Genomic DNA, 25037 nt, shown 5'->3' on the forward strand with positions numbered 1-25037 from the left:
TCCTACTAAATTCTTTATTTAAAGCTGAATTCTTTATTGTAATTTAAATATAAATGCATTTTTCTTTGCTTAGAGTTGAGGCATCTTTTTTCCCCCCTAATAAACCCCAATGGTTTTAGTCAATAATAATGATCTTGTTGACAGAGACTCCTCTGATTTAGCTCCTCCTGCTCTGGGGGATCCAGTTGCTTTGGTTCTCCTGTGACGGCCCGTAATATAGTGGGCGCATGCGCTCCGCCGTGCGCGCGGCACTTATAATTGGCTGTGGTTAGTCAGCCATTCTATAATAGGGCCGCGCGCGCACGGCGGTGAGCGTGGAGCCGGCGATCGGGGAGGAGACAGGGAAAGTACGTTTTGGTGCCACTACCGCCGTTGTAATGTATGTGTGTGTATGTGTGTGTGTGTGTGTGCGTGCGTGCGTGCGTGCGTGTGTGTGTGTGTGTGTGTGTGTATGTGTGTATATATATTTATCAACATTGCACAATAAAAATTTTTTTTATTCATACATGTCGTTTTTTTTATTTTAAAAATATTATTTAATAAATTATTAACTCACACAATCTATACACACACACAGTTACCCAGTGACACACACCCACACACACAGTACCTTCCCAGCCTGTCGCTCCCGGCAGCACGGACCGTACACACACAAAAGGTGCGTCACGTGCAAGCGCGTTCACACGGGCGCGCGTGTAGAACAATCCTTAGGCTGCGGCCAGGCAGGGAATGGGTGCGCTGGCGCTCGTGCGCTGCACCCTGCTCAGCCGGGCAATTCGTGGCCGGCTAGGCGCTCGCTCGCCTGGGGGCGCGGCCACGACATCACGGAGCTGTTTCGTCCTCATTGGGCGAACCGCTCACGTGACGCGCTTGCGAGCTGCAAAATCAAATTTGCTTGCTCACGCTGGCCACACACATTGCCGCAATGTGTTTCATCGCGGTCAGTGTGTGCGCGCCCGCCTGCCCGCTCAGCGCCACCCTGGCCGAGGCCTAAGACCAGCTTGCTAACTTGACATATAGAAAGGATGAAACCTTTGTGACTTTCAGCAACACATTACCCCTCCACTGCAGGAAGGGTTAATTCCACCCTCCTACTACAGCAAAGCTCTCTCTCCCTCTCTCCCCCTCTCTCCCTCTCCAAGTCAGGGCAGTTGCACACAAACAAGTGCAGCAAAGCGGATTCCTGTACTGTCTCTGTGCAGAGAAGGAGGAGGCGAGTACAGAATACAGGGAAGTGAGGACTTCATGTACAGAGAAGCACTTTATATTGTATTGTTAGGGACAGTGCTGGCGAGCTGGTTATTTCCCAGGGTGTGGACACTGCCTCAGCTGCTTGAGTTAAGCAGTTTGCTTTCCCTGCACTGCCCCACTCTGCTGCCCTGATACTATTTCAGCTCCTGGGGAGAGGGAGGGGGTTGCTATTGACAGGGGCAGCTGATCTCCCAGACATGCTTTTGTCCCCACTCCCCAAGCACAACAACTTATCCATGGACTGTGATCCATATCTTCTGCAAGAAAGGGATCTGCTATCTCCATGACATGAATCTGCAGGAATCTTCCTGTGGGATCCACACTTCGGAAAAAGGTCTGTGCACATTTTTGTTGTTGTGTTTCTTTTCTTCCGTTTAAAGTTTCAGGAGACGCCATGCACAGAACACACTTCTTTATGTCCTTGGTCTGCATGCATTATGTTTTATAGTGCTGGTGATGCTGCTTTTATATTGTATATCTAATTGGAGACTATGCAAAGACCAAGCTCCTTTATAAACTTGCCTGCATCCTCCGTGTCGCCCCACCTATGGGTGCTATGGAAACATTATATAGTTTACCAATGTGTATTGTTATTTGTCTTTTTGCATTCTGCAAAAAAAACAGTCCATATTGTGTAAAGCTGCATGGGGTCCATAACCCAGCATTGTGTATAGCTGCATGGGGTCCTTAACCCAGCACTGGTAAGTTGGTTTTCATTGCAGAAATGGGAACAGCATAAGATCATTTTTCTATTCTCTCTTGAGAATACTTTTTTAATAGCAGTACACTTGAAAACCTACTATACGTTGTTGCCATTGTAATATCCACCATGAATAATCTAGATCTCAGACCAAGTGTCACCCTGTAATATTCAGACTTCAGTATATTCTGCATCTGTTTATATAGCGATACTTACATCTTTAGCAACATTTCAGCACAGCAATTATTTTAACAAGTTGCAATGCTTTATATATTAATTTGCAAGTAAAGCATTTCTTAAAGTGTGTATATACACACACACACACACACACACACACACACACACACACACACACACACACACACTGTATTGTTTTTCGTTTGCAACGTTTGAAATAGATCTGCAGATGTCATGTTGCACTGCCCACTCCTTGCCACTTATCTATTGTTGAACTGTGCATGTTCACATTCAGCTCAGTAGCACACATGTGACCATGGCAGTATTGAGACTTGTACAGTCAGACACGTGTGCATTTCACAGTGACCCCTCCCCCACAGAGTCACACATGGGTTGCGTGTCATTCATTTCATACTGGGAAAAGTGAAGCCACAACTGATGTCTGATGCAATCAAAAGGGTCTCATGTCATTTTAACAATACTTTTAGCAAGATAATACTATAGGTAAAAAGTCACCGATATTGAGATAAATAATTTGTTGCTGAATGAAACCTGCATCACATTACTAAACATGGACATGCAATACATTGGCACGCATCGCTGGTCTGTCTGGCAGCACAGAGGTTATCAATGTTTGCATATACTGTACTTTGTGTGTGTGTTTTCTGTAATTGGGGGGTGGGGGGTCAGGGGGATGGTTTTGGAAAATATCACTCGTAAGTGCTTGATGCAATAATATTTTTACCCACTTGTGCAGCCCTCAATCATTTACTAAAAATAGGTGAAGGGGGTAATTCCTTATCTGCCGAAGTGGCTACTTTTCTGCTGAAAATCCCAATTGAAATCTATAATCTTTTTCTGGAAGGGTCCTGGGCGGCCGCTTTGGACGATATAGAATTTACCCCATAAAAGGGATCCATCATGTGCATTTCTTCACACTTTTTTCAATTTATGTTTTAAAGGTTGATGCTATTTAACTTTGGAGAATAAAGGCAAAAAACAAAAAAAGACTTCTTCAGCCTGGTAAATAAGGGACTTGTAGCATATCAGCCCTTAAGGCTAAGTCCCCGCTGGCGCTGAACGCGCTCATGCTTGGAGAGCGCTCCAAGCATGAGCGCCGGGTGTCCTGCTTGTACGCGCGCGGACGGGAGGCATTGCGGGTAGTTAAGCGCGTGGGTAAGTATAGGTTTTTTGTTTACCTAAGCGCCGATCGCGGGTGAGCGTGTGTGCCTGCGCACGAGCACCACGTGAGTGGGGACTTACATATATCTATATATGTAAGTCCGTGCAGCCCGCTCAGCGCTACCCCAAACAGCTCTCTGTCCCAGATTCAGTAATGGGTGCTAAGCTGTAGCACACCTCAATTCCTATTGCAGTGAACAGGAGTTAAGGCAGGGGTGGGCAACTCCAGTCCTTAAGGCCCACCAACAGGTCAGGATATCCCTGCTTCAGCACAGGTGGCTGAGTCAAAGACAGATACCTGTGCTGAAGCAGGAATATCCTGAAAAACTCACCTGTTGGTGGCCCTTCAGGACTGGAGTTTCCCACCCCTGAGTTAACGCATGCTGAAGCTTAGCACCCTCAGTGACTGAGCCTGGCAGTCCTAATTATCAGAGAGAGAATCTTTGCTGGATGAGGAGGGTATCGAGACTGCTGCCGGGATAAAAAACACGTCAATTAAAAAATGCACTGAAAATGAACACAATGAACACAATGTTTAAATGTAAAACAAAGGAGAGGGTGCCTGCGAACTTCCAGGGGGGGTACAGCAAGGCATTTCTTTGCAATACACCAGCGCACAGCTTAAGGAATATCACAATTCTCAAAACATTTTATTCAGGGTCACCTTGCTTTACTAAACATAATGTGCTGTACTTCAAGACACTTTCAAGTGAACGGGCTACAAGTTTGTTTGACATTTATCTGGAACATTTGGGTAACAGTGATCATAACATGGTCTCATTTGAATTAAATTATCAAAAAACAGATTACTTGGATTCAACAAAGACCTTTAAACTTTAGAAAGGCAGATTTTAATAAACTGAGGTCTAATCTAGTAGTAATACAATGGGATGATGGTTTTGCAGGGAAAAATGTAGAAGATAAATGGGCAGTCTTTAAAACATTGTTAGAAAAGCACACTTATCAGTGTATACCCTTGGGTAATAAGTATAAAAGAAATAAGTCAAAACCAATGTGGCTAAATAAACAGGTAGGGGAGGAAATGGACAAGAAGAGGAAGGCATTTAGATTCTTTAAGTCAGAAGGGACAGAGATATTGTATCAGGATTATAAGGAATGTAACAAAAATTGCAAAAGGGCAACCAAATTAGCAAAAATGGATAATGAAAAAAGGATTGCAATAGAAAGTAAGGTCAGCCCTAAAAAATTCTATAAGTACCTTAATAACAAAAAAATGAGAAAAGAAAATATAGGACCCTTTCAGTGTGAGATGGGTTGGCAGATTATTGGAGATAAGGAAAAAGCTGAGGTATTAAACAAATTCTTTGCCTCTGTGTTTACCAGGGAAGAATCATGTTCAATAGTAGTGCCGCAGGAGGAAGCCACAACCTCCATATTAATGAACAATTGGTTAACTGACGAAGAAGTTCATAAGCGACTTGAAAAAATTAAAGTTAATAAGGCACCTGGCTCCGATGGCATACATCCAAGAGTTCTCAAGGAGTTAAGCTTAGTAATAGCAAAACCATTATATTTAATATTGAAGGACTCCATTTCCACAGGCTCAGTACCACAAGATTGGCGTAAAGCAGATGTGGTGCCTATATTTAAAAAGGGAGCTAGATCACAACCGGGAAATTACAGACCTGTAAGCCTGACTTCAGTAGTGGGGAAACTACTTGAAGGTTTAATACGGGATAATATTCAGGAATACCTAATGGAAAATAAAATTATTAGTAATAGTCAGCATGGATTTATGAAGGATAGATCTTGCCAAACTAACCTTATTTGTTTCTTTCAGGAGGTAAGTAGGAATCTAGACCAGGGTAATGCTGTTGATGTGGTCTACTTAGATTTTGCAAAGGCTTTTGATACGGTTTCACACAAGAGGTTGGTGTACAAAATAAAGAAAGTTGGACTCAGTAATAATATATGCACCTGGATTGGATTGGTTAAAGGACAGACAACAGAGGGTTGTCATAAATGGAACTTTTTCAGGTTGGGCTAAAGTCGTGGGTGGAGTACCTCAGGGATCGGTACTGGGACCCTTGCTTTTTAACCTGTTTATTAATGACCTTGAGATTGGGATCGAGAGCAACGTCTCCATCTTTGCTGATGATACTAAATTGTGTAAGGTAATAGAATCAGAGCAGGATGTAATTTCTCTTCAGAAGGACTTGGAGAGACTGGAAACGTGGGCAGGTAAATGGCAGATGAGGTTTAATACAGATAAATGTAAGGTTATGCATTTGGGATACAAGAATAAAAAGGAGACTTACAAATTAAATGGAGATATATTGTGGGAATCCTTGATGGAGAAGGATTTAGGAGTGCTTGTAGACAGCAGGCTTAGCAATAGTGCCCAATGTCATGCAGTAGCTGCAAAGGCAAACAAGATCTTATCTTGCATCAAACGGGCAATGGATGGAAGGGAAGTAAACATAATTATGCCCCTTTACAAAGCATTTGTAAGACCACACCTTGAATATGGAGTACAATTTTGGGCACCAATCCTAAGAAAAGACATTATGGAACTAGAGAGAGTGCAGAGAAGAGCCACCAAATTAATAAAGGGGATGGACATTCTAACTTATGAGGAGAGGCTAGCTAAATTAGATTTATTTAAATTAGAAAAGAGGCGTCTAAGAGGGGATATGATAACTATATACAAATATATTCAGGGACAATACAAGGAGCTTTCAAAAGAACTATTCATCCCACGGGCAGTACAAAGGACTCGGGGTCATCCATTAAGGTTGGAGGAAAGGATATTTCACCAGCAACAAAGGAAAGGGTTCTTTACAGTAAGGGCAGTTAAAATGTGGAATTCATTACCCATGGAGACTGTGATGGCAGATACAATAGATTTGTTCAAAAAAAGGTTGGACATCTTTTTAGATGGGAAAGGTATACAGGGATATACCAAATAAGTATACATGGGAAGGATGTTGATCCAGGGATTAATCTGATTGCCAATTCTTGGAGTCAGGAAGGAATTAATTTTTCTCCTTAATGGGGTTTTTTGTTTGCCTTCCTCTGGATCAATAAGTATAGATATAGGATAAAGTATCTGTTGTCTAAATTTAGCATAGGTTGAACTTGATGGACGGAAGTCTTTTTTCAACCTCATCTACTATGTAACTATGTAACTATATCTCTGTTTAGTAACTTTGGACCTTAATGACCAATTGCAAAACAAACTAATAGATAAAGCTTTATTACTGGGAGGTAATTGTGACTAAATGAAGTGCTTTTTTCCATAAGAAGATAAAAATGTCTGTGCAAGGAAGTATCGTTTACATACAATGCAGTATGTTTATTGTCTAGAAAGAGAAACCTATAGCGCAAAGGAAAAAAACAAGAACATAGTATATAAGCCTACTATATACTGTATCCATAGTAATTCCCCACTTTGATCGTCCAAACTCACAGGACTTCTTCTTGATAAAGCGTTTTGGTCAATCTATCCAATATGTCAGACACACGTACTGCTGGGCATCTCCTCCCCTCCGCAGAACGTCAGCTCGGTGTGTTATAGCAAAATAACTGTGCACAATATAACGCGCAGGTTGAATATATACAATTCAGTGGAACGGGAGGTCTGCTCTGCCTTCCCCGACCGGCACCCGTGGTGTTCAGTGCAGAGTGCTTCCACGTCACGTGATGAGCGGTCTAGCGATAGAAATCAGAGGGGAATTAGGCTGAGTCCAGGGTCAGCGCTTAGGCGCTGACCTGTGCTGAGGCGCGCTGACGCTTCCCAGTGAGCCCCTGCAGCCGCAATGAGAGCGGCTTAAGCAGGGGCTCGCGCACGCTTCCGCAAGCGTGCAGAAGCGTAGGTCTTTTTCAAAAGATAGATTTTCCCGCTCACGGGAGCGCAGGGCCGGTCACGTGAGCTATAGGTTTTCCTTTCTCTCTGGGTGAGAGAACTAACCTCAGCGGCAGGGAAAGTTAGAATAACACTGTTTTCACTTTATTCAAGTTCTTGTGTGAATTGTCACTATATAATTGACCACGTTTATTGTGTGCTGTTTTAATTTTTCCTTTTTGTCACAGTTTATTGTCTAGGTTGCAAGAGTTTTATCATTTTCCCCCCATCCCAACACGAGCAAAATACACTTTTAAATGTGTCCAATAAGTAGACAGTTTCTTCGTTTCCCCTTGCATCTGCAGTGCATGACAAACCTGCTGATGTGAGAGGTGTTCCCATACTACATACTGTACAGTATGACTGGCTGGGATTTCCAGGCCCAAATGATTTTATTCCATACCTGCACTGCTCGAGGTATCGCTGCAATGGGTTAAACTTCAAAAGGTTTATTCACGCCTAGTGATACAATCTGACAGATGTAGAGGCCTGTGGCAATATGTAATTACAGTTGACTTGTATAGCTTGGCATTAATAAAATAGGTGTTGAATGCACAGGGTATTGTGCAAGACTCATTTACAGGACGTGGTGCAGATTTGCATTGCAAATACATAAGCACAGAACCCATCCCTACGGCAGGCTGCCAAGTTCCTTTGTCCTTTGACCTGAAGTGTGTTGTCATACGTTGCTCAGTGTATTTGTATATGTGACATTTAAGGGTGTAAGCAATTTATGGAACTTAGCCAGTGTTACATTGTGCACATTGGCCCAGATTCATTAAATGGTGCCAGCTCTAGCACGACTTTACTCCCATTAGTTTTAAATGCGTTAAGGCGTACTGCCGCTTAGCACCCTTCAGTGAATCTAGGCCATTGAATGAAAAATCCAGGGGGGAAATCTTTGTGTCGGATACCCATAACTTTGTGTGTCTCAGCCTGTGTCACTGATTTAAAGGAATCATAATCTTTTGTCGCAAAATTAGTTTCGTATTTATTGTTTTATTTTGGTATAAGCCAGTGTTTCTCAACCATGGTGCCAGGATAGCCTGGTGTGCCGCGATCCTCTGCGAAGCTTGCTGCAGGGGGAACACTGCCAGCTGCTCCGCGGATGCATCCCGTGCTGCAGGGAGAACACTGCCAGCTGCTCCGCGGATGCATCCCGTGCTGCAGGGAGACACTGCTAGCTGCTCCGCGGATGCATCCTGTGCTGCAGGGGGAAATACTGCCAGCTGCTCCGCGGATGCATCCTGTGCTGCAGGAGGAAACACTGCTAGCTGCTCCGCGGATGCATCCCGTGCTGCAGGGGGGGACACTGCCAGCTGCTCCGCGGATGCATCCTGTGCTGCAGGGGGAACACTGCCAGCTGCTCCGCGGATGCATCCCGTGCTGCAGGGAGAACACTGCCAGCTGCTCCGCGGATGCATCCCGTGCTGCAGGAGGAAATACTGCTAGCTGCTCAGCGGATGAATCCCGTGCTGCAGGGGGGACACTGCCAGCTGCTCCGCGGATGCATCCCGTGCTGCAGGGGGAACACTGCCAGCTGCTCCGCGGATGCATCCCGTGCTGCAGGGGGAACACTGCCAGCTGCTCCGCGGATGCATCCTGTGCTGCAGGGGGACACTGCCAGCTGCTCCGCGGATGCATCCCGTGCTGCAGGAGGAAACACTGCCAGCTGCTCTGCGGATGCATCTCGTGCTGCAGGGGGAACACTGCCAGCTGCTCCGCGGATGCATCCTGTGCTGCAGGGAGACACTGCCAGCTGCTCCGCGGATGCATCCTGTGCTGCAGGAGGAACACTGCCAGCTGCTCCGCGGATGCATCCCGTGCTGCAGGGAGACACTGCTAGCTGCTCCGCGGATGCATCTCGTGCTGCAGGAGGAAACACTGCTAGCTGCTCTGCGGATGCATCTCGTGCTGCAGGGGGAACACTAACAGCTGCTCCGCGGATGCATCCTGTGCTGCAGGGGGGACACTGCCAGCTGCTCCGCGGATGCATCCCGTGCTGCAGGGGGAACACTGCCAGCTGCTCCGCGGATGCATCCCGTGCTGCAGGGAGATCACTGCCAGCTGCTCCGCAGATGCATCCCGTGCTGCAGGGGGAACACTGCAAGCTGCTCCGCGGATGCATCCCGTGCTGCAGGAGGAAACACTGCCAGCTGCTCCGCGGATGCATCCCGTGCTGCAGGGGGAACACTGCCAGCTGCTCAGCGGATGAATCCCGTGCTGCAGGAGGAAACACTGCCAGCTGCTCCGCGGATGCATCCTGTGCTGCAGGGGGAACACTGCAAGCTGCTGCGCGGATGCATCCTGTGCTGCAGGGGGAACACTGCCAGCTGCTCCGCGGATGCATCCCGTGCTGCAGGGGGAACACTGCCAGCTGCTCCGCGGATGCATCCTGTGCTGCAGGAGGAAACACTGCCAGCTGCTCCGCGGATGCATCCCGTGCTGCAGGGGGAACACTGCCAGCTGCTCCGCGGATGCATCCCGTGCTGCAGGGGGAACACTGCCAGCTGCTCCGCGGATGCATCCCGTGCTGCAGGGGGAACACTGCCAGCTGCTCCGCGGATGCATCCCGTGCTGCAGGGGGGGACACTGCCAGCTGCTCCGCGGATGCATCCCGTGCTGCAGGAGGAAACACTGCCAGCTGCTCCGCGGATGCATCCCGTGCTGCAGGGAGAACACTGCCAGCTGCTCCGCGGATGCATCCCGTGCTGCAGGGGGGGACACTGCCAGCTGCTCCGCGGATGCATCCTGTGCTGCAGGGAGACACTGCAAGCTGCTCCGCGGATGCATCCCGTGCTGCAGGGAGAACACTGCCAGCTGCTCCGCGGATGCATCCCGTGCTGCAGGGGGGGACACTGCCAGCTGCTCCGCGGATGCATCCCGTGCTGCAGGGGGAACACTGCCAGCTGCTCCGCGGATGCATCCCGTGCTGCAGGGAGAACACTGCCAGCTGCTCCGCGGATGCATCCCGTGCTGCAGGGGGAAATACTGCCAGCTGCTCCGCGGATGCATCCCGTGCTGCAGGGGGAACACTGCCAGCTGCTCCGCGGATGCATCCCGTGCTGCAGGGGGAACACTGCCAGCTGCTCCGCGGATGCATCCTGTGCTGCAGGGGGACACTGCCAGCTGCTCCGCGGATGCATCCCGTGCTGCAGGAGGAAACACTGCCAGCTGCTCTGCGGATGCATCTCGTGCTGCAGGGGGAACACTGCCAGCTGCTCCGCGGATGCATCCTGTGCTGCAGGGAGACACTGCCAGCTGCTCCGCGGATGCATCCTGTGCTGCAGGAGGAACACTGCCAGCTGCTCCGCGGATGCATCCCGTGCTGCAGGGAGACACTGCTAGCTGCTCCGCGGATGCATCTCGTGCTGCAGGAGGAAACACTGCTAGCTGCTCTGCGGATGCATCTCGTGCTGCAGGGGGAACACTAACAGCTGCTCCGCGGATGCATCCTGTGCTGCAGGGGGGACACTGCCAGCTGCTCCGCGGATGCATCCCGTGCTGCAGGGGGAACACTGCCAGCTGCTCCGCGGATGCATCCCGTGCTGCAGGGAGATCACTGCCAGCTGCTCCGCAGATGCATCCCGTGCTGCAGGGGGAACACTGCAAGCTGCTCCGCGGATGCATCCCGTGCTGCAGGAGGAAACACTGCCAGCTGCTCCGCGGATGCATCCCGTGCTGCAGGGGGAACACTGCCAGCTGCTCAGCGGATGAATCCCGTGCTGCAGGAGGAAACACTGCCAGCTGCTCCGCGGATGCATCCTGTGCTGCAGGGGGAACACTGCAAGCTGCTGCGCGGATGCATCCTGTGCTGCAGGGGGAACACTGCCAGCTGCTCCGCGGATGCATCCCGTGCTGCAGGGGGAACACTGCCAGCTGCTCCGCGGATGCATCCTGTGCTGCAGGAGGAAACACTGCCAGCTGCTCCGCGGATGCATCCCGTGCTGCAGGGGGAACACTGCCAGCTGCTCCGCGGATGCATCCCGTGCTGCAGGGGGAACACTGCCAGCTGCTCCGCGGATGCATCCCGTGCTGCAGGGGGAACACTGCCAGCTGCTCCGCGGATGCATCCCGTGCTGCAGGGGGGGACACTGCCAGCTGCTCCGCGGATGCATCCCGTGCTGCAGGAGGAAACACTGCCAGCTGCTCCGCGGATGCATCCCGTGCTGCAGGGAGAACACTGCCAGCTGCTCCGCGGATGCATCCCGTGCTGCAGGGGGGGACACTGCCAGCTGCTCCGCGGATGCATCCTGTGCTGCAGGGAGACACTGCAAGCTGCTCCGCGGATGCATCCCGTGCTGCAGGGAGAACACTGCCAGCTGCTCCGCGGATGCATCCCGTGCTGCAGGGGGGGACACTGCCAGCTGCTCCGCGGATGCATCCCGTGCTGCAGGGGGAACACTGCCAGCTGCTCCGCGGATGCATCCCGTGCTGCAGGGAGAACACTGCCAGCTGCTCCGCGGATGCATCCCGTGCTGCAGGGGGAAATACTGCCAGCTGCTCCGCGGATGCATCCCGTGCTGCAGGGGGAACACTGCCAGCTGCTCCGCGGATGCATCCCGTGCTGCAGGGGGACACTGCCAGCTGCTCCGCGGATGCATCCCATGCTGCAGGGGGAACACTGCCAGCTGCTCCGCGGATGCATCCCGTGCTGCAGGGGGAACACTGCCAGCTGCTCCGCGGATGCATCCCGTGCTGCAGGGGGACACTGCCAGCTGCTCCGCGGATGCATCCCGTGCTGCAGGGGGATCACTGCCAGCTGCTCCGCGGATGCATCCTGTGCTGCAGGGGGGACACTGCCAGCTGCTCCGCGGATGCATCCCGTGCTGCAGGGGGAACACTGCCAGCTGCTCCGCGGATGCATCCTGTGCTGCAGGGGGGGACACTGCCAGCTGCTCCGCGGATGCATCCCGTGCTGCAGGGAGAACACTGCCAGCTGCTCCGCGGATGCATCCCGTGCTGCAGGGGAAACACTGCCAGCTGCTCCGCGGATGCATCCCGTGCTGCAGGAGGAAACACTGCCAGCTGCTCCGCGGATGCATCCCGTGCTGCAGGGGGGGACACTGCCAGCTGCTCCGCGGATGCATCCCCTGCTGCAGGGGAAACACTGCCAGCTGCTCCGCGGATGCATCCTGTGCTGCAGGGGGAACACTGCCAGCTGCTCCGCGGATGCATCCTGTGCTGCAGGAGGAACACTGCCAGCTGCTCCGCGGATGCATCCCGTGCTGCAGGGAGACACTGCTAGCTGCTCCGCGGATGCATCCCGTGCTGCAGGGGGAACACTGCCAGCTGCTCCGCGGATGCATCCCGTGCTGCAGGAGGAACACTGCCAGCTGCTCCGCGGATGCATCTCGTGCTGCAGGAGGAACACTGCCAGCTGCTCCGCGGATGCATCCCGTGCTGCAGGGGGATCACTGCCAGCTGCTCCGCGGATGCATCCCGTGCTGCAGGGGAAACACTGCCAGCTGCTCCGCGGATGCATCCTGTGCTGCAGGAGGAAACACTGCCAGCTGCTCAGCGGATGAATCCCGTGCTGCAGGGGGAACACTGCCAGCTGCTCCGCGGATGCATCCCGTGCTGCAGGGGAACACTGCCAGCTGCTCCGCGGATGCATCCCGTGCTGCAGGGAGACACTGCCAGCTGCTCCGCGGATGCATCCCGTGCTGCAGGGGGAACACTGCCAGCTGCTCAGCGGATGAATCCTGTGCTGCAGGGGGAACACTGCCAGCTGCTCCGCGGATGCATCTCGTGCTGCAGGAGGAAACACTGCCAGCTGCTGCGCGGATGCATCCTGTGCTGCAGGAGGAAACACTGCCAGCTGCTCCGCGGATGCATCCCGTGCTGCAGGGGGAACACTGCCAGCTGCTCCGCGGATGCATCTCGTGCTGCAGGAGGAAACACTGCCAGCTGCTGCGCGGATGCATCCTGTGCTGCAGGAGGAAACACTGCCAGCTGCTCCGCGGATGCATCCCGTGCTGCAGGAGGAAACACTGCCAGCTGCTGCGCGGATGCATCCTGTGCTGCAGGGGGAACACTGCCAGCTGCTCCGCGGATGCATCTCGTGCTGCAGGAGGAAACACTGCCAGCTGCTGCGCGGATGCATCCTGTGCTGCAGGAGGAAACACTGCCAGCTGCTCCGCGGATGCATCCCGTGCTGCAGGGGGAACACTACCAGCTGCTCCGCGGATGCATCCCGTGCTGCAGGGGGAACACTGCCAGCTGCTCAGCGGATGAATCCCGTGCTGCAGGAGGAAATACTGCCAGCTGCTCCGCGGATGCATCCCGTGCTGCAGGGGGAACACTGCCAGCTGCTCAGCGGATGCATCCTGTGCTGCAGGGGGAACACTGCCAGCTGCTCCGCGGATGCATCCCGTGCTGCAGGGGGAACACTGCCAGCTGCTGCGCGGATGCATCCCGTGCTGCAGGGAGACACTGCCAGCTGCTCCGCGGATGCATCCCGTGCTGCAGGAGGAAATACTGCCAGCTGCTCAGCGGATGCATCCCGTGCTGCAGGGTGAACACTGCAAGCTGCTGCGCGGATGCATCCCGTGCTGCAGGGGGAACACTGCCAGCTGCTCAGCGGATGCATCCCGTGCTGCAGGGGGAACACTGCCAGCTGCTCCGCGGATGCATCCCGTGCTGCAGGGAGACACTGCCAGCTGCTCAGCGGATGCATCCCGTGCTGCAGGGGGGGACACTGCCAGCTGCTCCGCGGATGCATCCTGTGCTGCAGGGAGACACTGCTAGCTGCTCAGCGGATGCATCCCGTGCTGCAGGGGGAACACTGCCAGCTGCTCCGCGGGTGCATCCCGTGCTGCAGGGAGACACTGCCAGCTGCTCAGCGGATGCATCCCGTGCTGCAGGGGGAACACTGCCAGCTGCTCCGCGGGTGCATCCCGTGCTGCAGGGGGACACTGCCAGCTGCTCCGCGGATGCAACCCGTGCTGCAGGGGGAACACTGCCAGCTGCTCCGCGGGTGCATCCTGTGCTGCAGGGAGACACTGCTAGCTGCTCCGCGGATGCATCCCGTGCTGCAGGGGGAACACTGCCAGCTGCTCCGCGGATGCATCCCGTGCTGCAGGGGGAACACTGCCAGCTGCTCCGCGGATGCAACCCGTGCTGCAGGGGGAACACTGCCAGCTGCTCCGCGGATGCATCCTGTGCTGCAGGAGGAAACACTGCCAGCTGCTCCGCGGATGCAACCCGTGCTGCAGGGGGAACACTGCCAGCTGCTCCGCGGATGCATCCTGTGCTGCAGGAGGAAACACTGCCAGCTGCTCCGCGGATGCAACCCGTGCTGCAGGGGGATCACTGCCAGCTGCTCTGCGGATGCATCCCGTGCTGCAGGGGGAACACTACCAGCTGCTCCGCGGATGCATCCTGTGCTGCAGGAGGAAACACTGCCAGCTGCTCCGCGGATGCAACCCGTGCTGCAGGGAGACACTGCTAGCTGCTCAGCGGATGCAACCCGTGCTGCAGGGGGAACACTGCCAGCTGCTCCGCGGATGCATCCTGTGCTGCAGGAGGAAACACTGCCAGCTGCTCCGCGGATGCAACCCGTGCTGCAGGGGGAACACTGCCAGCTGCTCCGCGGATGCATCCTGTGCTGCAGGAGGAAACACTGCCAGCTGCTCCGCAGATGCCTCCCGTGCTGCAGGGGGATCACTGCCAGCTGCTCTGCGGATGCATCCCGTGCTGCAGGGGGAACACTACCAGCTGCTCCGCGGATGCATCCCGTGCTGCAGGGGGAACACTACCAGCTGCTCCGCGGATGCATCCCGTGCTGCAGGGGGAACACTACCAGCTGCTCCGCGGATGCATCCCGTGCTGCAGGGGGAACACTGCCAGCTGCTCCGCGGATGCATCCCGTGCTGCAGGGGGAACACTACCAGCTGCTCCGCGGATGCATCCCGTGCTGCAGGGGGAACACTGCCAGCTGCTCCGCGGATGCATCCCGTGCTGCAGGAGGAAACACTGCCAGCTGCTCCGCGGATGCATCCTGTGCTGCAGGGGGAACACTGCCAGCTGCTCCGCTGATGCATCCCGTGCTGCAGGAGGAAACACTGCCAGCTGCTTCGCGGATGCATCCTGTGCTGCAGGGGGAACACTGCCAGCTGCTCCGCGGATGCATCCCGTGCTGCAGGGGGAACACTGCCAGCTGCTCCGCGGATGCATCCTGTGCTGCAGGAGGACACTGCCAGCTGCTCCGCGGATGCATCCTGTGCTGCAGGGGGACACTGCCAGCTGCTCCGCGGATGCATCCTGTGCTGCAGGGGGGGACACTGCCAGCTGCTCCGCGGATGCATCCTGTGCTGCAGGGGGACACTGCCAGCTGCTCCGCGGATGCATCCTGTGCTGCAGGGGGACACTGCCAGCTGCTCCGCGGATGCATCCTGTGCTGCAGGGGGGGACACTGCCAGCTGCTCCGCGGATGCATCCCGTGCTGCAGGGGGAACACTGCCAGCTGCTCCGCGGATGCATCCTGTGCTGCAGGGGGAAACACTGCCAGCTGCTCCGCGGATGCATCCTGTGCTGCAGGGGGAACACTGCCAGCTGCTCCGCGGATGCGTCCCGTGCTGCAGGGGAACACTGCCAGCTGCTCCGCGGATGCATCCTGTGCTGCAGGAGGAAACACTGCCAGCTGCTCCGCGGATGCATCCCGTGCTGCAGGGGGAACACTGCCAGCTGCTCCGCGGATGCATCCTGTGCTGCAGGGGGAACACTGCAAGCTGCTGCGCGGATGCATCCAGTGCTGCAGGGGGAACACTGCCAGCTGCTCCGCGGATGCATCCTGTGCTGCAGGAGGAAACACTGCCAGCTGCTCCGCGGATGCATCCCGTGCTGCAGGGGGAACACTGCCAGCTGCTCCGCGGATGCATCCCGTGCTGCAGGGGGAACACTGCCAGCTGCTCAGCGGATGAATCCCGTGCTGCAGGGGGAACACTGCCAGCTGCTCCGCGGATGCATCCCGTGCTGCAGGAGGAAACACTGCCAGCTGCTCCGCGGATGCATCCCGTGCTGCAGGGGGAACACTGCCAGCTGCTCCGCGGATGCATCCTGTGCTGCAGGGGGAACACTGCCAGCTGCTGCGCGGATGCATCCCGTGCTGCAGGGAGACACTGCCAGCTGCTCCGCGGATGCATCCCGTGCTGCAGGAGGAACACTGCCAGCTGCTCCGCGGATGCATCCCGTGCTGCAGGGTGAACACTGCAAGCTGCTGCGCGGATGCATCCCGTGCTGCAGGGTGAACACTGCAAGCTGCTGCGTGGATGCATCCTGTGCTGCAGGGGGAACACTGCCAGCTGCTCAGCGGATGCATCCCGTGCTGCAGGGGGAACACTGCCAGCTGCTCCGCGGATGCATCCCGTGCTGCAGGGGGAACACTGCCAGCTGCTCCGCGGATGCATCCTGTGCTGCAGGGAGACACTGCTAGCTGCTCCGCGGATGCATCCCGTGCTGCAGGGGGAACACTGCCAGCTGCTCCGCTGATGCATCCTGTGCTGCAGGGAGACACTGCTAGCTGCTCCGCGGATGCATCCCGTGCTGCAGGGGGAACACTGCCAGCTGCTCCGCGGATGCAACCCGTGCTGCAGGGAGACACTGCTAGCTGCTCAGCGGATGCATCCCGTGCTGCAGGGGGACACTGCCAGCTGCTCCGCGGATGCAACCCGTGCTGCAGGGGGAACACTGCCAGCTGCTCCGCGGATGCATCCTGTGCTGCAGGAGGAAACACTGCCAGCTGCTCCGCGGATGCATCCTGTGCTGCAGGGGGAACACTGCCAGCTGCTCCGCGGATGCATCCCGTGCTGCAGGGGGAACACTGCCAGCTGCTGCGCGGATGCATCCCGTGCTGCAGGGAGACACTGCCAGCTGCTCCGCGGATGCATCCCGTGCTGCAGGAGGAACACTGCCAGCTGCTCCGCGGATGCATCCCGTGCTGCAGGGTGAACACTGCAAGCTGCTGCGCGGATGCATCCCGTGCTGCAGGGTGAACACTGCAAGCTGCTGCGTGGATGCATCCTGTGCTGCAGGGGGAACACTGCCAGCTGCTCAGCGGATGCATCCCGTGCTGCAGGGGGAACACTGCCAGCTGCTCCGCGGATGCATCCCGTGCTGCAGGGGGAACACTGCCAGCTGCTCCGCGGATGCATCCTGTGCTGCAGGGAGACACTGCTAGCTGCTCCGCGGATGCATCCCGTGCTGCAGGGGGAACACTGCCAGCTGCTCCGCTGATGCATCCTGTGCTGCAGGGAGACACTGCTAGCTGCTCCGCGGATGCATCCCGTGCTGCAGGGGGAACACTGCCAGCTGCTCCGCGGATGCAACCCGTGCTGCAGGGAGACACTGCTAGCTGCTCAGCGGATGCATCCCGTGCTGCAGGGGGACACTGCCAGCTGCTCCGCGGATGCAACCCGTGCTGCAGGGGGAACACTGCCAGCTGCTCCGCGGATGCATCCTGTGCTGCAGGAGGAAACACTGCCAGCTGCTCCGCGGATGCATCCCGTGCTGCAGGGAGACACTGCCAGCTGCTCAGCGGATGCATCCCGTGCTGCAGGGGGAACACTGCCAGCTGCTCCGCGGGTGCATCCTGTGCTGCAGGGAGACACTGCTAGCTGCTCCGCGGATGCATCCCGTGCTGCAGGGGGAACACTGCCAGCTGCTCCGCGGATGCATCCTGTGCTGCAGGGAGAACACTGCCAGCTGCTCCGCGGATGCAACCCGTGCTGCAGGGGGAACACTGCCAGCTGCTCCGCGGATGCATCCTGTGCTGCAGGAGGAAACACTGCCAGCTGCTCCGCGGATGCAACCCGTGCTGCAGGGGGAACACTGCCAGCTGCTCCGCGGATGCATCCTGTGCTGCAGGAGGAAACACTGCCAGCTGCTCCGCGGATGCAACCCGTGCTGCAGGGAGACACTGCTAGCTGCTCCGCGGATGTATCCCGTGCTGCAGGAGGAAACACTGCCAGCTGCTCCGCGGATGCATCCTGTGCTGCAGGGGGATCACTGCCAGCTGCTCTGCGGATGCATCCCGTGCTGCAGGGGGAACACTACCAGCTGCTCCGCGGATGCATCCCGTGCTGCAGGGGAACACTGCCAGCTGCTCCGCGGATGCATCCTGTGCTGCAGGGGGAACACTGCAAGCTGCTGCGCGGATGCATCCAGTGCTGCAGGGGGAACACTGCCAGCTGCTCCGCGGATGCATCCTGTGCTGCAGGAGGAAACACTGCCAGCTGCTCCGCGGATGCATCCCGTGCTGCAGGGGGAACACTGCCAGCTGCTCCGCGGATGCATCCCGTGCTGCAGGGGGAACACTGCCAGCTGCTCAGCGGATGAATCCCGTGCTGCAGGGGGAACACTGCCAGCTGCTCCGCGGATGCATCCCGTGCTGCAGGAGGAAACACTGCCAGCTGCTCCGCGGATGCATCCCGTGCTGCAGGGGGAACACTGCCAGCTGCTGCGCGGATGCATCCCGTGCTGCAGGGAGACACTGCCAGCTGCTCCGCGGATGCATCCCGTGCTGCAGGAGGAACACTGCCAGCTGCTCCGCGGATGCATCCCGTGCTGCAGGGTGAACACTGCAAGCTGCTGCGCGGATGCATCCCGTGCTGCAGGGTGAACACTGCAAGCTGCTGCGTGGATGCATCCTGTGCTGCAGGGGGAACACTGCCAGCTGCTCCGCGGATGCATCCCGTGCTGCAGGGGGAACACTGCCAGCTGCTCCGCGGATGCATCCCGTGCTGCAGGGGGAACACTGCCAGCTGCTCCGCGGATGCATCCTGTGCTGCAGGGAGACACTGCTAGCTGCTCCGCGGATGCATCCCGTGCTGCAGGGGGAACACTGCCAGCTGCTCCGCTGATGCATCCTGTGCTGCAGGGAGACACTGCTAGCTGCTCCGCGGATGCATCCCGTGCTGCAGGGGGAACACTGCCAGCTGCTCCGCGGATGCAACCCGTGCTGCAGGGAGACACTGCTAGCTGCTCAGCGGATGCATCCCGTGCTGCAGGGGGACACTGCCAGCTGCTCCGCGGATGCAACCCGTGCTGCAGGGGGAACACTGCCAGCTGCTCCGCGGATGCATCCTGTGCTGCAGGAGGAAACACTGCCAGCTGCTCCGCGGATGCATCCCGTGCTGCAGGGAGACACTGCCAGCTGCTCAGCGGATGCATCCCGTGCTGCAGGGGGAACACTGCCAGCTGCTCCGCGGGTGCATCCTGTGCTGCAGGGAGACACTGCTAGCTGCTCCGCGGATGCATCCCGTGCTGCAGGGGGAACACTGCCAGCTGCTCCGCGGATGCATCCTGTGCTGCAGGGAGAACACTGCCAGCTGCTCCGCGGATGCAACCCGTGCTGCAGGGGGAACACTGCCAGCTGCTCCGCGGATGCATCCTGTGCTGCAGGAGGAAACACTGCCAGCTGCTCCGCGGATGCAACCCGTGCTGCAGGGGGAACACTGCCAGCTGCTCCGCGGATGCATCCTGTGCTGCAGGAGGAAACACTGCCAGCTGCTCCGCGGATGCAACCCGTGCTGCAGGGAGACACTGCTAGCTGCTCCGCGGATGTATCCCGTGCTGCAGGAGGAAACACTGCCAGCTGCTCCGCGGATGCATCCTGTGCTGCAGGGGGATCACTGCCAGCTGCTCTGCGGATGCATCCCGTGCTGCAGGGGGAACACTACCAGCTGCTCCGCGGATGCATCCCGTGCTGCAGGGGGAACACTACCAGCTGCTCCGCGGATGCATCCCGTGCTGCAGGGGGAACACTACCAGCTGCTCCGCGGATGCATCCCGTGCTGCAGGGGGAACACTGCCAGCTGCTCCGCGGATGCATCCCGTGCTGCAGGGGGAACACTACCAGCTGCTCCGCGGATGCATCCCGTGCTGCAGGGGGAACACTGCCAGCTGCTCCGCTGATGCATCCTGTGCTGCAGGGGGAACACTACCAGCTGCTCCGCGGATGCATCCCGTGCTGCAGGGGGAACACTGCCAGCTGCTCCGCGGATGCATCCCGTGCTGCAGGGGGAACACTACCAGCTGCTCCGCGGATGCATCCCGTGCTGCAGGAGGAAACACTGCCAGCTGCTCCGCGGATGCATCCTGTGCTGCAGGGGGAACACTGCCAGCTGCTCCGCGGATGCATCCCGTGCTGCAGGGGGAACACTACCAGCTGCTCCGCGGATGCATCCCGTGCTGCAGGGGGAACACTGCCAGCTGCTCCGCGGATGCATCCCGTGCTGCAGGAGGAAACACTGCCAGCTGCTCCGCGGATGCATCCTGTGCTGCAGGGGGAACACTACCAGCTGCTCCGCGGATGCATCCCGTGCTGCAGGGGGAACACTGCCAGCTGCTCCGCGGATGCATCCCGTGCTGCAGGGGGAACACTACCAGCTGCTCCGCGGATGCATCCCGTGCTGCAGGAGGAAACACTGCCAGCTGCTCCGCGGATGCATCCTGTGCTGCAGGGGGAACACTGCCAGCTGCTCCGCTGATGCATCCCGTGCTGCAGGAGGAAACACTGCCAGCTGCTCCGCGGATGCATCCTGTGCTGCAGGGGGAACACTGCCAGCTGCTCCGCGGATGCATCCTGTGCTGCAGGAGGAAACACTGCCAGCTGCTCCGCGGATGCATCCCGTGCTGCAGGGGGAACACTGCCAGCTGCTCCGCGGATGCATCCTGTGCTGCAGGGGGACACTGCCAGCTGCTCCGCGGATGCATCCTGTGCTGCAGGGGGACACTGCCAGCTGCTCCGCGGATGCATCCTGTGCTGCAGGGGGGGACACTGCCAGCTGCTCCGCGGATGCATCCCGTGCTGCAGGGGGAACACTGCCAGCTGCTCCGCGGATGCATCCTGTGCTGCAGGGGGAAACACTGCCAGCTGCTCCGCGGATGCATCCTGTGCTGCAGGGGGAACACTGCCAGCTGCTCCGCGGATGCATCCCGTGCTGCAGGGGGAACACTGCCAGCTGCTCCGCAGATGCCTCCCGTGCTGCAGGGAGACACTGCCAGCTGCTCCGCGGATGCATCCTGTGCTGCAGGGGGAACACTGCCAGCTGCTCCGCGGATGCATCCCATGCTGCAGGGGGAACACTGCCAGCTGCTCCGCGGATGCATCCCGTGCTGCAGGGGGACACTGCCAGCTGCTCCGCGGATGCATCCCATGCTGCAGGGGGAACACTGCCAGCTGCTCCGCGGATGCATCCCGTGCTGCAGGGGGATCACTGCCAGCTGCTCCGCGGATGCATCCTGTGCTGCAGGGGGGACACTGCCAGCTGCTCCGCGGATGCATCCCGTGCTGCAGGGGGAACACTGCCAGCTGCTCCGCGGATGCATCCTGTGCTGCAGGGGGGGACACTGCCAGCTGCTCCGCGGATGCATCCCGTGCTGCAGGGAGAACACTGCCAGCTGCTCCGCGGATGCATCCCGTGCTGCAGGGAGACACTGCCAGCTGCTCTGCGCATGCATCCCGTGCTGCAGGGAGGAAACACTGCCAGCTGCTCCGCGGATGCATCCTGTGCTGCAGGAGGAAACACTGCCAGCTGCTCCGCGGATGCATCCATGCTGCCTTGAGACAGAGTCAGTGATCCCCCTGTCCTCTCTGAGCCCGGCACCGAGGCGCATCGCAGTCTCCGTGCCTCCGGTGTGAGACGCTCCTGCTGCACAGCTGACGGCTGCATCCATACTGTGGCAGACAGCGCGGACGAGTTAGGCAGTGTTCGCGTACATGCAGCGGGCAGGAGGGGGTGCGCGATGCGCGAGAAATCAGTTAAAACGGATTTCTCACGCGATAGGGCGGTCACGTGAGCAGTTCGCCCAATGAGGGCGAACCAGCTCAGTGACGTCATCGGCGCGCCCACAAACGTTGCACGTACCATGGCCAGGGAAAGCACCCGCTTTCCCTCAGCCTCCGCGCGCCTCTGCACGGGAGAAATGTTTATGGACGCGGGTGTGTGGTACGTACGTGTGAGAGAAATCTGATAAGCAGGGATGCCCCGAGATTTTAAAAATCCTTGCAGAAGTGCCCCTGCTTAAGAAAGGTGGAGAACCACCCGTATAAGCAGACGTAAGAAACAGATATAGGGCCACAATCACTTAGTGGTGCTACAGTATAAAGACCCCTGCTAGTGCTGGCAGCCACATTACGGCTCGTTTACATGAATATGCCATATGATGTCTTCAGGTGCCGGAAATTGCCTTCTGGAATAACACTGCTTAGGAAACATGGCCCATAATGTTCCGGGTGGAACAGACACCTCTTCCTTTGGCAAACATAGTAATCACATTTCAACTGAATAAAAAAATCTGTTTGCGTGCCCCATAAAAAGCCTAGTTCTAAATGTAGCTGTCAGACTATACAGCAACTTCATCCCGGGCATTTCCCTGTGTGGCTGAAAGACGTGAGTGTCTCTATGTGTAATAAATGTGCACAAGCATTAGATGGTAAGAATTTAAGAAGAGCCTTTGTTTTGAGAACAATGCGGCACGCCGGAAGCAAGGCGGCCCCTGTAAATAAAAGTTGAGGGGACTTACCTTGACGAGTGGCTCTCCAGCGGTGTCGCGGCGTCATGACGTCACAGTGGCATGTGACGTCGGTCACCATGGCAACATGACGCTAAAGGAGGTGGCCCGCTACGGAAAAGGTATGACCCCTCTCACACAGACACATATCTCTCTGCCGGTCCGGGGGCACTGCGCTCCCTCCAGTCGGCGCCGGGATCCAACTTCCACCCGACCACTATCTCCTCCGGCTCCCCACTCGAGTTGGGTGGAAGTTGGATTCTGGCGTCGACAGGAGGAGGGAGAAGAGGGGCCCCGCACTAAGGCCGGTCCTGGCATATATACACCAAGTGTGTGTGTGTAGCAGGGGGTCTCCAGAGCTGAACCCCATTAATTTCAGCTCCGTGGACTCCCTGCTTCCCGAGATTCATACCTTTGTAGCAGCTGTGCAGGGTTAAAGCCCCCAGTCATGCTGGCGGCCAATAGGGAACCACAGGGGATGACATCACTGTGACGGTATGGGCAATGAGGCTCTTATAATAAAGGTCAAGCCCAGCCATTGCCACTATCCGTCTGGCTGGATGTACAGGACTTCCCTGTAACTCCATGCTTCTCTGGCTCAGCGGGATATATATATTATTATTACATGTAAAGCTGTAGTGTGCGTGGTGTAACATGTATTTCTTGGTTCCCTGGGCATGCTTGGCTGATAATACACTTACCCAGCCTACACGCCCAGGGATCCGGGTTAAGCTAGTTTCACTGGAGGGTTTAGGACACAGGAGAGTGGGGATGGGCTGGTCTCCTATCCTTGGGGGCTTTGGTCTGATTTTAGCTGAGTCATTGTCTGTCTGCCCCAGAGAGCGAGACGCCTACCTCGTCCAGAGATGGCAAACCGGCTTTGAGAACATGGGCAGGTAGGCGCTGTTGTCATTGGCTGGTTTGTAATTTCCGCCCTCCTTGCCTCGGCCTCTCCGTCACACCCCCAGCCCGGATTGCCCAACACAAGCGAGCCCTCGAGCTATGATTGGTCCCACAGGCAGCATCCACGCGGTGTAGATGTTCTATGCAGTGTACTGCAAGGTTGTGTCGGAGACGCCCCAAGACGAGGCTGCGTGCCTTTCTGAAGTGGGAAATTTGAACTTGCCGCAGCGCTGGCTGGAGTTCCCGATCCCCCACAGGAGTGGAAGCTGCGCCGGATAAGACATTTCGGTGACGCCAAACACCTAGGACTGCTAGGATTCCCCCTGTATTCCCTATTTGCAGAGAGTATAGCGTGGCTGGTGATATTGTGTGGCGCCTGTTGGCTCCGGACAAAATAAACACCCGTCTATTTGATCTCTGTCCTGCCTGGTGCTTTATCCCGTGAAAGAGTCCTGGTCTCCCGTGATAATCACGAGCTGCCATTTCGATAGTTCCACACTGCCCAGCCAGAGCAGCTACCAGCGCCCCCTACGGAGGTAAGCATCTCGGGACGCAGGGGGTCCCCAGATATGAAATTAACACAGTTCAGCTCCGGCGACCACCTGCATCAATGCCGTAATGCTAATAAAAAACACCAGGATTGGTGCTTTAAAGCTAAATATAACTTGTGTGTGTATACATTCTCATTCCAACACAAACTGAATCACTGGGAAGCTCGGCTTCATCTTCCTGGCTGAAAGTTTCTGCTGTGTAAGCAGAGCAAGAAAATGGACATCTTGTGTGCTTGTTTTCTCTTTCCCCTTTTGAGGTAATGGGGAAACAGACACATTAATAAACATGACTGGGCTCTACGCCATTTATATTGGCACACACATAATAATGTTCTTGCCAATAATGGCCTAAGCACAAATACAAATGTTAAAACTGGAGAGAACCTCAGGGAAGCAAGTAATAATATTTTCTTATAGCTCTGGCACTATACGCAGTGCTGTACAGTACTTAGAATTTCTGTACGCAGTGTTTTACATAGAATTTTGCATGTACCTGTCGTGAAGAGCTTACAATCTAATTGTGGTGCCTAAGGCACAGAAGTGACTTGCACAAGGAGACCTGACACCGCGTTTTAAACTGGATTCACCCTCTTCAAAGGCGGTGACATTAATATTGGGCTACTCCTCTATCCCACAAATTGACACAAACTTTGACGTGTGTTGTCTAATGGACTGAATTAAAACGTTACAGGCATACCCCGGTTTAAGTACACTCACTTTAAGTACATCTCGCTCAATAGGCAAATGGCAGCTCGCGCATGCGCCTGTCAGCACGTCCTGAACAGCAATACCGGCTCCCTACCTGTACCGAAGCTGTGCGCAAGCGGGGAGACTATAGAGCCTGTTACAAATGCGTTATTTACATCAGTTATGCACGTATGTGACGTTTGCA

At 56.3% G+C, this 25037-nt stretch overlaps 1 protein-coding gene across 1 annotated transcript in view; it reads left to right on the top strand.

Annotated features, from left to right (window-relative positions):
- The first annotated feature begins 1286 nt into the window (after positions 1 to 1286).
- MIDEAS (mitotic deacetylase associated SANT domain protein) overlaps positions 1287 to 25037 on the top strand; it is a 91044-nt gene continuing 67293 nt past the window's right edge. The window contains exon 1 of the mRNA XM_075614288.1: positions 1287 to 1585. The gene's annotated coding sequence lies outside the window, so the exon portion shown is untranslated. The remainder of the gene's footprint in view (positions 1586 to 25037) is intronic.

The sequence above is a fragment of the Ascaphus truei genome, chromosome 9, assembly GCF_040206685.1.
Source record: "Ascaphus truei isolate aAscTru1 chromosome 9, aAscTru1.hap1, whole genome shotgun sequence".
NCBI classification, from domain to species: domain Eukaryota; kingdom Metazoa; phylum Chordata; class Amphibia; order Anura; family Ascaphidae; genus Ascaphus; species Ascaphus truei.